This window comes from Mytilus galloprovincialis, chromosome 13, assembly GCF_965363235.1.
Source record: "Mytilus galloprovincialis chromosome 13, xbMytGall1.hap1.1, whole genome shotgun sequence".
Classification (NCBI taxonomy): Eukaryota; Metazoa; Mollusca; class Bivalvia; order Mytilida; family Mytilidae; genus Mytilus; species Mytilus galloprovincialis.
The window spans coordinates 20,670,985-20,685,215 of record NC_134850.1 but is presented as its reverse complement, the minus strand read 5'-3'; the positions used below and the strand labels follow the sequence as shown (position 1 = coordinate 20,685,215).

Genomic DNA, 14,231 nt, shown 5'->3' with positions numbered 1-14,231 from the left:
TATCACAAACAAACAACTTGATACGTCTCATTTCATTGGCCGAAAGATTTAAATACAACAACAATGTAATAAGTGTGCACGTGAATTGACACAGGTGACCGACAATGGAATTTACTATGTTACTACGAACGTAAAAACAATGATTTGTATAGTTTACAAACCTTTGGTCAAAAGAAATAAAAAAATGTTTTATTAACTGCAAATAGTGGGGTCGAAATATTATACTGATAGTTATTAACTTCAAATAGTGGGGTCGACATATTATACTGATAGTTTGTTTTAAGTAATATTCTTAGTTCTTTGCATGCAGCAACTCAATTATCTTGTATCCGGCATGATGAGAAATATAAGGATAAAATAAAATGCATGTGCCGCTTTTATACGGATGAATATATGAACCACTTTTAATTTCTTTCATACTGACGATAGGTTATAATCCTAACAATGTCGTAGTCACTTATAATAAGTATCTCATAAAACTGATCCGTTACAATCATTAATCAGTGGTTGCACTGACATTCCTCTTTTATTATTTTCATGCTATAAAACATACACACAGTACAAAAATGTAGCTATAAGCGTACCATAAACGGAGGAAATTGTCCCCCAAAGATAGAAACAAAATAACTTTAATCGTATCATTGGTGCACCTGAATGAATTCAGTGAAGGCATGTTGTTGTAATAAATTGAAATGTTACATCGGCGAAGATTATTTCTTATGCATGTGCGGAACTAAATAATAAATTAATACTTGTGAGAAATCGTAGTTTATAAGGAACAATTCTCTTGTTTCAATTCGGGGCCTTTTATAGCTGACTATGCGGTATGGGCTTTGCTCATTATTGAAAGCCGTAAGGTGACCTATAGTTGTTAATTTCTGTGTCATTTTGGTCTCTTGTGGATAGTTTTCTCATTGGCAATCATACCACATCTTCTTTTTTTAAATATAAATGTACTGTTTTCGATTTTAAATGGATGAACATTTATCTTTCAATTTTATACTGTAAGAATAGAGCTGCATAACATTGTTGAACTATCCGCTAAAGTATATGTAGATATAGGAAGATGTGGTGTGAGTGCCAATGAGACAACTCTCCATACAAATAACAATTTAAAAAGTAAACCATTATAGGTTAAAGTACGGCCTTCAACACGGAGCCTTAGCTCACACCGAACAACAAGCTATAAAGGGCCCCAAAATTACTAGTGTAAAATCATTCAAACGGGAAAACCAACGGTCTAATCTATATAAACAAAACGAGGAACGAGAAACACGTATATATTACATAAACAAACGACAACTACTGTACATCAGATTCCTGACTTAGGACAGGTGCAAACATTTGCAGCGGGATTAAACGTTTTAATGGATCCAAACCTTCTCCCTTTTTCTGAAACAATAGCATAACATCACAACAAAGAAAAACATACGATAAAATATCAATTGGCAGACTTAACTCAATCGAAAAACGTATGATTAAACAATGAACGAATAAATTTGATCTGCGATATCTGAATACAAATGCACAGTTAATTAAATATAAGAGACAAACATTCATGACCAAAAAGCTATTCGTATTTAAAATGAAATACAAAACGAAACGTGTATGATAAACTAATTAACAAAATATCAAGAAATTTGGGATGACTAAATGCATGCACAAGAAGAAACTCACCTTTCTATCGATACATTTGAATGATTTAATGAATAAACACTTTTTTTAAAAACTGTTAGTGTCTATTTACATAGATATAGGAGGATGTGGTGTGAGTGCCAATGAGACAACTCCCCATCCAAATAACAATTTATAAAAGTAAACCATGATAGGTCAATGTACGCCCTTCAACACGGAGCCACTGAACAACAAGCTATAAAGGTCCCCAAAATTACTAGTGTAAAACCATCAAAACGGGAAAACCAACGGTCTATAAATATTTACAATATATAATTCACGTTCGTTTTTCAACCGAGAATAGCAAAACCTAATGAAGTATATTGTTGGAGTTTATAAACTACATTTAATCATCCCCTGTGCCATGATTGGCCATCTCCGTTTTTTCTTAACAAAGCATGGTTGGTTACATGTTATGAATTTACTTACAATTTCTGGATTTTTTTTTCTTCAAGTAAACGGAATCAGAAAGAAATCGCTATCCTATGTCGAATACATGAAATTTGGAAAAGAATACGAAGTGTTTGTAGAAAAGTACGGTTTCATTTTTCAAGTACAACGTTAATTCATCGAGTCCATTGAGTAAAAGAAAATGCAGGATAAGCAAGGGGGTGGGGTGGGGGGGGGGAGGAATAAATGAAAAAATATATGAATTGAGTTTTTTTTTTTTTTATCCTACATTGAACTTTTGATGTCGTCCCTTGATCTAGAGGAGACATTTAAATTGAATATTTAGATGTGAAAACTGTTAAGATTTTAAAGTTTAAACTTTACTACCAATTGCAGAAAAAACTATAAAACCAATGAATTTCACATGCACATTTATAAAAGCTAGAATTGTGATTGGAATCATGTATGAGAATATGTCGATGGAAGCTTTAAACGACCTTGACCAGATACGTGAATATTAATCAGTCCATTCAACGTTATAGTATGTGTGTTCTATTTTCGAAGGTGTGAGGTCGAAGGTTGAATTGACCAATGGAAACGATCGTTCCTTAGAGAGTTAATCTAATAAAGTTTCTGATTACGTCGCACTACCTTTCGCTAAGCTAAGCCGCATATGAGTGTTACGTACTGATTGGTTGTTTGTTAACCTGATGGCCAATGAAAAACAAGGTATAACACTCATATTTAAAGAGCAAGCGGCTCTCTTGTCCACATGTCAACATCATGGATTTGGAAACAATATTTCATGATTCAGACAAAATATATAGATAGGGTAATCCATGTATTTCAGTTGTAAAGCTGGTATTTCGAAATAGTGGTATGACTGTTTCTATTTTTTCTGAAATAAAAAAAAAATGATAATCTATTCAGCAAAATCAACCTTTAGAGATTGTGTACCTTCTTTTTATACTTTTAAACTTCACAGAAATGTTCACAAACCTTTTAAGTTGTGCACTTCACATTATTAAGTTGTTTAAATATTGTTTATTTTTATATTTGGTCCCCTCCCCCTCATCCCTTGGATCCATCACTGATCTATAATCTTCGATCAATTTTGTAATTTTTTATTTAGTACTTTCATCTACAAAATTTTGCGTGTTAACTAGATTTAGATGTATTGATTCAATACAGGTTTTTGTTTAATTCCAGGAATAACATGCAACGTATAATTCGGAAAACTTTAAATCAATATTCGACAGCTGTATACCTACATGTATCATATGTTGTAGAAATCATAGACAACTAAACGTGTAAGTATATTATAGAGAATCATACCAAATCTTCTTTTTTATAAGTTATAATTTTAAAGAAAAAGGAAATTTTATTGTAAAGAATCGAATTTATGTTTGTTTTTTTTTTTTGCTAAATTGCTTAATGTTCAATAAATATAAATATAACAGCGTTTTTGATTTAAAATAGCACACACAATTTAAAATGAAGATCATAAATTACTTTTAAGTAACATGTATTTGAAACATGATACAATTTTTCAAAATATTGTACCGTATGCAGTCTATGTTAAAGAGTGCAAATGAGACAGCTCACCGTCCAAATCATAATGTGTAAAAGTATACCATTATAGTTCAAAACACGGAGCCTTGCCCCACAACGAATAGTAAGCTATTATGGGGCCTAAAAAATACTATTGTAGAACCATTCAAACAGGGAAAATCAAACGGTTTAATATATAGAAAAACGAGAAACGAAAAACATTCAGTATGAATATGCATTCAATTTGATTTTTAAATGATTTTTTCTTGATAGAAACACCGAAATGTCGAAATTCCTGGTTTTTCTCCTACTAGTTGGTGTTTTGGGTAAGTGATCACGTAATACTAAATTATAAATATGTAATAATACTGTAAGTCAATTATTTTCGCGACTTTCGCGAGAAGAAAAATAACGCGAACATAGCTCTTCACGAACATGCAAAACTTTGATCTTTTCTTTTTAAACAACATGTAATAATTTAATTTTGGATGTAACGCGTCTTCTGATTGGCTGACGTTATTTTGTTATGAGCCCATAGACATAATTTAGTCATGTGACCGTGAAATTAAATTGCCGCCGAATGGGCTAGAAAGATTTCGCGCGAAATAAAGTATTCGCGAAAATAAGTTGGTTTACAGTATATAGTGGATTCGACCTCATAGAAATTGCATGCAAGATATTTATAGTTGTTACCTGTATACTGTATTTGTCTTTAATCTTTTTTCTCTCGCCTCTTTTTTTGTTTTTTATATAAATAAAAGGTATTGAATTTCCCTTTGTTTCTTATCTTTTAAAGTCTTTCCTTTGTTAGCAGATACAAATGGAATAGCTGATGGTGTGTCCTCATTTTGATTTTGTTAGTCTGAAAGTCACAATAAAAAGTTTTTTCAATAAAGCATTTATTATGTAAACTCTGATATCGACAAAATATTTAACTATATTGAGAACGGAAATGGTGAATTTGTCAAAGAGAAAACAATCCGATTAAAGAGCAGAAAATAGTCCAAGGCGAATACAGAATGGTTCTTGAACACAGTGAGAAAATCCCGCACCCGGTGGCGGACTTCAACTAGCCCTTTATTAAACATAATGTCCTAGTTCAGTTAAAATGGATGTTACAGAAAACTCAGACACATATAAATGTATTTAACTTAAAAAAAAAGGAAAACTACAAAACTAACAAAGACCAGAGGCTCCTTACTTTGGGCAGGCGTAAAAATGCGGCGGCCTTAAACATGTTTGGTGATATTTCAACCCTTCCCATTTACATCTAGCCAATGTAGAATAAACAAACACACCGTAATACGTACAGTAAAACTCTGTTTAAAAGAAGTCCGAGTCCGATGTCAGAGTAGGTAACAAATGAAACTAAGTAAAATGACAATGATACACGAATTAAGATAGTACTTGCAGTTACTGACATCCAGCTCCTGACCGCAATTAAACTGATTGAAAGATTATGTCTTCATCATCTATACTATTAAACGAGAAGACCTCATTTTGGGTGTCGCTTCTCTTCCTTCCACAATAAATTAATCATCATGCCTCTGTGTCCTATAGGTAACATGCATAGTCGCATTTGTCATCCATTCTTATGATTATTCAGATTGAGTTATTTTGTGAGAAAAACGACAAAAAAGGAGTCCGGATATGATTCCGTCATCGGACTGACTTTTAGTCATAGATAAGACTTCCGGTTTTAAAGATGCACAAATACAACTAATCGTATGATAGATAACAAAAATGAAAAATAAATAAGCCAATCAGAGCGTTCTCCATATCATGGTGTTTAGATCGCAAGAACCACAACTATTATACCTCCTTATAGAGGACAATTATTTTTCGCGTTTATCTACATGTAAACTACGATTATACTACTTTAATATATAGAGACTCTCTGTATTCTGTCTACTGTTTTCTTTGAAATGTTTACTATTTAAGGGGTCATACCAGTTGTATATATATTAAAATAAGTAAAACATTTGACACAAGTACAACCAATCGTATGATGGATAACAAAAATGGAAAAAAATAAGCCATTCAGAGCGTTCTAAATATCATGGTGTTTAGATCGCAAGAATTACAACTATTATATCTCATTAGAGAGGACAATTATTTTTCGAGTTTCATATCATGGTGTTTAGATCGCAAGAACCACAACTATTATACCTCCTTAGAGAAGACAATTATTTTTCGCGTTTATCTACATGTAAACTACGATTATACTACTTTAATATATAGAGACTGTCTGTATTCTGTCAGGGACTTTCTATGTTAGTATGTTAGTATAGAAAGTCGTCCCTGATTCTGTCTACTGTTTTCTTTGAAATTTTTACTATTTAAGGGGTACTTGCATGTATATTAAAATAGGTAAAACATGCTCAACTTCATCTAAAACTACCTCGACCAAAAACTTTAACCTGAAGCGGGACAGACACGGACGGACGAACGAACGAACGGATGTACAGACTAGAAAACATAATGCCCATAAATGGGACATAACAAGTTATTGTTGAAAGGGAAAATAGTGATTTGGCAAAAATGAAAGTAAGGTAGAGATTAGAAGTAGGCAGGACCTTTTTCGGGGCGTCGGGATCGGGTGTTTTAAGCTCGGGATTTGGGGATTGATCCTTACGGGATCCGGGAATATATTTTTCGATTTCGGGATTTCGGGACATGCATTTCTTTAAATTCTGCATCTCGGGATTTCATGGTTTTAAGCCCGGGATTTCGGGATTAGGACCCGTCCGACCACCCCTCAAATTAGCCTTAGTCATTTATACATGATTCATATCCTACCATTGGCATGTTAATAAGGCTCTCAAAAGAAAAAGAAAACACTGATGGATTGTCCTAGAAGCATATTTTATTAGACTAATAATGGTCTATATATAAGCAGTTACATTTATTGCATGTTTGAAACGGTGCAAATTTTTAATTTGATTTGACTTTTATCAAAAGAAGCATTGTAGCAAAGGAGAAGAACAATTGTGGTCTGAGGCCAGACACACGAAAATAATTGAATTTAACAGAAAGGAAACAAATATCGGACTTTGGAAAAAGGGAGAGGGCTTTTGATACCTTTTATGAAATTCTCCATACATAATATCTTTTACAAAAAATCATCCTACAACAGTCTACAAACTGTATATGCCCGCGATTTCGCGGGTGTGTTCTAGTATAAATAAAGCACAAATCCTCCCATTAGGTGTTTAGTATCATATCATCATAAATATATGAAAAGAACATGACCGGGATCATGCCAACAACTTGTCAATATATAAGGGTAACCACGATTTTTATTATACAAAAATGTTAACACACCAACTTTTATAAAATTACCTTATAAAGCAATATCTGATATATAATGTGTAATTTTTATTTGATAAATTTGTAGAAGTTTGATGTGCCAATGAAGAGAAACTTAATATTCAAACATTTTGGAGTTGTCCTCCTTTCCCCGAAAATATTGAACTACATATGTTTGAAACGCACTATTTATAACAGATTAACACACAGGTACAGACAGCATTAGGTTGATCAATCAGGTCACAAGATTTTGTAAAATTTTGCATACGACCTTGGCTCTTGAACCATAATAACTGAAAATGAAATCCCTTTGTCTCTTTTACTTTTGAAATATAAATAAATGCATTGTTTCATTGATTATTTGAATATTTCTATAGAATTCGATTGTTAATTGCACTCTTTAAATTCAAACATGCCACAATATGTTTAAGCAGTTATATACATGTATTTTCACACTCCACATGTTTAGTAGAAATCGTATTACGGGAACACTATTCATGCGGTGTCCATCCATTACAAAACATTAGTACGTTCACAAAAATAAACCACCCACAAAAAAGTAACGGAACAGCGCTTTTATTGCTGTTCTCCATCTCAAAGCTAGGCTGTGTACTAAATAGTACTGTTAATCAACTGTTATTATAAACAAAACAAACATTGCAGGACAAAAACATCACAGGCAATTTTCTTTTTTCATGAGCCAGAACATAGATGAACTATTTGAATCAGAATATCTTCACATAATGTAGTAACTTTACACCAACTATTTAAAGAATGGGCTTAAGTTGCAGCATGATCTGCTAACCCTTCCGGAGCAGCGGAGATGAACTATTTTTTTCCTCTTGCTCAGTCAATAGTTTTTATGTTGTGTGTTGTATACTGTTGTTCGTCCTGTGGGCTTTTTTTTAAATTTGTGTCGTCAGTTTTTCTTCGACTGATGGGTTTAAATGTCCCTTTGCATTTCTCGCTTCCATTTTGTATTTAACTTCATTTTTTAAAACAACTGTTTTTCAGCGATATATAATACAGAGGGCTGGTTGTCATGTTCAAGGTCTTCATGTAAAAAACGATGTAGGGAAAAGGGTTGCTCAGTAGGTAACTGTAGATTCTGGAGCATATGTAACTGTAGGGGATGCAAAGTAGGAAGGTCAACAGAGGGTAAGCAATTACAAAAAATACATACAATGTATTACTGTTACTTTAATTATTCATCCCTTATTTTATTGATTTTGTATTTACATTGTATAATCATAGATCAAATGTGTTCGTTCAGTGTGTGTTTACTTTTGTAAATATGTTTCTTTCTATGTTGTGATTTTGACCCCAGTTTTTGATGGGGTTCGTGTTGCTTTGTCTAATCAAGTTTCCTATTTTTATGGGGTTCGTGTTGCTTTGTCTAATCAAGTTTCCTATTTTTATGTGTACTAATTTAGTCTGTTTGTCTTTTTATTTTTGTCGAGCCTTCGACTTTTGTCGAAAAAGTGAGACATAGCGATCCTACATTCCGTCGTCGTCATTGGTGTCGTCGTCAGCGGCGGCGTCCACAAATATTCACTATCTCCTGGATTTGTACCAAACTTAGAAAGAAGCTTGATTACAATCATATTAAGATAGTATCCAGAAGTAAATTTTGTTTATAAACACATCCATTTGTTCCGTATTTTACTTATAAATATAAACATTCACTCTGTGGTTAAAGTTTTTAAAATTTTAATAACTTTCTTAAACAATCCTGGATTTGTACCAAACAAGGACAGAAACTTGTTTATGATCATAAGATAGTATCCAGAAGTAAAGTTTATAAAATAAAACTCCATTTTCCCCTTATTTTACTTATAAATGACTTCGTTTTTCTGCCAGTTAACATTACATTCAATCTGTGGTTAAATTTTTATAAAATTTTAATAGCTTTCTTAATCTATCCTGGATTTGTACCAAACAAGGACAGAAGCTTGTTTATGATCATAAGATAGTGCCAATGAGACAATTCTCCACCAAAGAACAAATGAGATAGAAGTTAACCAATATAGGTGACAGTACGGTTTTCAACAATGAGAAAAACCATACTTCATGGTTGTTTGTTTTATTTGACTTATGATATTCAATTGTTCCTTGTCCTTTCGACGATGGAAGTTTTAAACGACCTTGACTGGCTATACAACCATTTCACCGGTCGTCATCTTCTATCTTTGTATATAACTAGTGGAGATTGTTTTCAGGTAGCAAACATTTAACAACAAGGGGAAAGGGGGGGGGGGTCTGGGTTTATTTCTGAGTCAGAAACAAATTTATTTAGTTCATCGACGCTTTCATTCAAATTATCATCTTAAAATTTAATACTTATAAGTTATGGGAGGTTGTTTTTTTTTTAATCTGATCTGCTTGGCCTGAACGATTTGTTCATCAAATTTGAGATCGGATTATTATTTATAGGGAAAAAACATACCTCCTCCCTAGTTGAAATTAAATGGTAGTTCCCATATTTGATGTTATATATATGTTAGTGATTCAATATTTTCAAAAATTTCAGTTTATTGTTTCAGTTATCATTGATGATAAACAATTTATCGAAATTGGTAAACGATAGTGAATTAGTTTCGAATTTTACATCGTGTAATTTTGTGATTGTTTTTTTATGTTAAATGCGCAAAAACGTTAACATTTTAAGTAATCAATATCCTCTAGCGCACGAGACGTTTTGTGCACTGAGATTGATATTTTACGTTAAAATAAATGTATGCCTGTTGGTATATTGTACCTAATGGCCTCTAAGTAAGCTTTTCACCATTTTACTGTGTTTAACTTTCAGATAATCTGCATGAACTGGACGAAGACAACTAATACAGATAAAAACAACAATAAATTATAGAACATTGTTTTTCGATCTTTTCTAATTTGTATATAATTATGTGATTTGAGTTTGTAAATTATACACTTCTTAATTGCTTAGCATCAGGAATGCTCAAAGCAACAACAAATATGAAATAAAATTGAGAATGGAAATTGGGAATATGTCTTAAGATAGCAACCCGACAGAAGAGCAGACAACAGCAGAAGGCCACCAGTGGGTCTTCAATGCAGCGAGAAAATCCCGCACCCGAGGGTGGTTCTCAGCTGTATCCTAAATAAAATTGTGTACTTGTTTTGTGAAAATGGATGGCACAATAAACTCCGAAACATATAAATGAACTAAAATAAAAAAAAAAACATGCAAGACTTACAAAGGCAGAGGCTCCTGACTTGGAACAGGCGTAAAAATGCGGCGGGATTAAACATGTTTTGTGAGATCTCAACCCTACCTTTACACCTCTTGCTAATGTAGAATAAAGAAACAACAATACTCACAGTAAAACTCAGTTGTGAAGAAGTCCGAAGCCAAGTTCAGAATAGGTAACAAAACAATCTAAGAAAAATGACAATGATACATACATTAACAAAGGACTACTATCAGTTACTGACATGCCAGATCCAGACCTCAATTAAACTGATTGAAAGAGTATGTCTTCATTTACGATTTTTGTATTAATATTCGCCTATCTTATGATATTTTGTGAGCGGACAGCAATCGTTCCTTTTACTCTTTATAATAGTTATTGTCCTTATATGACGATGCCAGTGTCCGTTTCTATGTGTTGGGCAAAAACTGCAGTAGATAAGAAAGAAACTGTCAAGAAACAACAGCATGATCATCGGGACGAGTTTTACGAATTGAAATACAACATCGAGATTGGATTCAAATTGAGAATGGAAATGGAGAATGTGTCAAAACGACAGCAACCCGACCATAGAGCAGACAACAGAAAAAGGCCATCAATGGGTCTTCAATGTAGCGAGAAACTTCCGCAACTCGGAGGCGTCCTTCAGCTGGCCCCTAAACAAATATGTATACTAGTTCAGTGATAATGGACGTCATACTAACATCCGAATTATACACAAGAAACTAAAATTAAAAATATACGAGATTAACAAAGGCCAAAGGCTCCTGACTTTGGGCAGGGGCAAAATTGCCGCAGGGTTACACATGTTTTTTGAGATTTGTTTGTTTCTTATTAAAAGTATTACTGTTGAATGGTCATGTGTATTCTTGTTTGAACAAACACCTCATGTAGGTGATAAGTGGATTGTATCAGGGTACACCAAGAGAAGCTGGGAATCTTTATGGTTTATGTAACAAGCAATAGTTAGTGAATATACTCATAATGTTGTGAGAAAAAAACAATAAAAAAACACATAAATTATAGACAGAAATGAGAAATTCATAATAAAAAAAAAAACACCACAATAAAACAAAATCAACTTAACAAATTTGTTTTGTTATGAATTATGTTATAGTCTGTAAATAGTAGAGAGTTGTCTCATTGGCAATCTTACCACATCTTCTTTTTCTATTTATCTAATATTGGAGAGTTGCCCTTGTTGCACACACATCAAGGTGGGCGGCGGTGGATTGATTGATGGTTTTTAACGCCACTTTTAAGGTCCACTTTTAGGCTATTTCGTGACTGCCTGTTTTTAATAGTGGAGGAAGCCGGAATGCCACGAGAAAACCACCCTCCTTCGGTAGGAAAACTGACAGCACTGGTCCATTAATAATTGAGTCGAGTGCACCCACACGAGCGGGCTTCGAACTCACAAACTCAGTGTTGACTGGATAGTGATTACGGTAGTAGAACTACATAGACCACTTGGCCACCGAGCCCCTTCGAACGACATTAGAGCCTCTAGTTATAATTCGGAGGTATTTCATGTACATAAATTAAATTATTTGTTGTTAATTCAAAAGAACTAATCGATTAGAAAGACATTTTTTGTGTAATAATGGTCTTGGTTTAAATGATACGTTATTTAGTTACATTGTTTGTTGTTCGTCTTTGTTTATTGTGATAGGTTGACAGTGATCTCTGATATACAGAACTGTCAAATTGTTTTGGTACTTACTGTAGTCCTTTATATTTTATGTTTAAACATGCATATTTTTGTGATGTTACACTATTGTTTCAGATGAGGGTGCAGGTTTGGTACCATTAAAACGTTTAAATCTACTGCAATTGTTTGCACTTGTTCTTAGTCAGGAATCTGATAGTCAGTAGTTGTTGTTTTTGATGTGGTTCATAAGTGTTTCTCGTGTCTCGTTTAAACACTTGTCTAGTGATTTTTTATGCCCGTTTTAGCTTGCTGTTCGGTGCGAGCCAAGGCTCTGAGTTAAAGACCTATAATGGTTTACTTTTATAAATTGTGACTTGGATGGACAGTTGTCTCATTTGCACTCATACCACATCTTCTTATCTCTATATATTGTATGAAAAGAAACCCAGAAAATCCTTACCGATTGGATACTCGAGATTAAATGTCTTGAATTTGAAATCTAGATACGAAATGTAAAAGTCAATAGTCCAATTCTAGAATAGAAATAAAAGTTTGATGTGCAATAATTTTTTTAATTAAAGCCGTTTTCGCCGATGTTTCCGTCAGATTTTTTAAGCAGAACAGTGACTGCTGCAACCCAGGGCATTTTTACAACAAACCTCACCAGTTGCATAGTTCAAATAAAGAATACACAGACGAATGTAAATATCAAATTGAAAGTAGTGTTTAGCGAACAACTCCTTGCATCACTATAATATCATAAACACCTTTCACTACGGTTTTTATCCATTTTGAAGTTGTAATTGGGTTTAAAGAATATTGCAGAATACCATATATTCTTGTAAAATATCTTTATAAAATCATAAGATCAGATAAATATATTTTATTTGTTCGGTTTTCGAAGTTGAAATAACTATCTTATTTATTTGATTAACCGTCAGAAAATTGGTTCGGTTTGATAAAATTTGTACATCGAAAAATGCATTTCTCAGAAAAAAACCTTAAAAAAATACAGTATATATTTATTTTAGTTAAGAATGTAATGTTGTTTTGTTTTAGTAAATTTAATTAATCAGCCAGCTGGGCTTTAAAAGATAAATGAGCATAAGCGGAAAATTCAAACATCTGTCATCAGAATTGCTTAATTTTAAAATATTCGTGTGTCATCCCCCAATTGAAAAATGAAAGTATTATATGGCAGTTACATGTATACAATTTCGAAAATATAATTCTTGTTCTGAAAGTGTTTAGTTTTGTATAGTTTAAGTTACAACATATTTATTTATAGTGGATTGGGAAACAAGTTATTACAACTAATATCATTCCCTTTCAACTTGACGGGTGCGAGTGATTCCTTTGTAGCGGCATTAGCCCGCTCTTTTCGAAATCTACAAGCATGTCTTTTGCGTACAAGTAATATTGCTTTCTCTTAACACGGTCAACCATGTATCACCCCCTTCCGACGGACTATCATCCTAGTTCAAGACCATACTCGCAAATGATGCCAAGGAAGAGCCGAAAATTTAGTCCCTGTAATTTTGACCCCGGAGTGGGGATCGAACCAGGAACCTTTGTGTTAATAGTCCGGTTTGCTAACCACATCACCATGGCTCTCTTAATTTCAGTTCTGAAAGTGTTCTGAAATTTTTGTTCCCCTAGGCGTCGTCTCACATTTTAATTGAAAATAAATCATTATCCAAGGCTACTTCAGGGAAAGTTTAAGATCACGATTCAATTTAAACGGGAGGAAAACTAATGATGAGCTTCGGTTACAAATAATAAAAAATCGTGATGATGTTTGTCCATGACCGTTTTAATCATTGTTAATAGCTATCTCACTTAACCTGTATCGAACTCCCTCGAGGTTTTGTTACATTTAAAACACGTCGTTAAAATGCTGTGCATGACATGAAGGTTAACACCCCACCGAAGACAACCTATGCTATTAAATTTTACAAAGTAGTGTATTGCAATCTTACAAACTCCGCAACAGTGGTGACGCTGCTTCGCTAAAATCAATGTAGCGTCGTAAAGAGGACGTAACCGCTGTTTCGGATTTCGGCAGGCTTAGAGAAGACCTGTATTTGGAATCTGCTTATAAATAAAATAGTTCTAGTACCTTATTTTGATAACTCGAAAGCAAAAACTGCCCTAATTATAAAAGGTAGACATTTGCATATACTAAATTTATCATTAAATATTAACTTGTTTACCTACAGTACGTTTCAAAATAAACATGGTGTATTTCATACTTGAAATCCTTTGGTATAATCAATTATAATAGTTATAAGATTTAAGATATTGAAATTATATATTATTGATTGAAATATTACAATACAATATAAATGTAAATTTTAAGTTATTTTTTTCTATTCAACTGTCATTTCCCTATAGATGTAGCATATGAATTAATAATGTTTACTTTTCAGGAATTTAGTAGA

The 14,231-nt window shown here is 33.2% G+C and overlaps 1 long non-coding RNA gene across 1 annotated transcript; it reads left to right on the top strand.

Annotated features, from left to right (window-relative positions):
* Positions 1–3,283: 3,283 nt before the first annotated feature.
* On the top strand, positions 3,284–9,802 carry LOC143057702 (uncharacterized). Its single transcript, XR_012972798.1, has 4 exons — positions 3,284–3,374; positions 3,889–3,941; positions 7,939–8,082; positions 9,734–9,802. It is a non-coding gene; the product is annotated as an uncharacterized LOC143057702 (long non-coding RNA).
* The last annotated feature ends 4,429 nt before the right edge of the window (positions 9,803–14,231 follow it).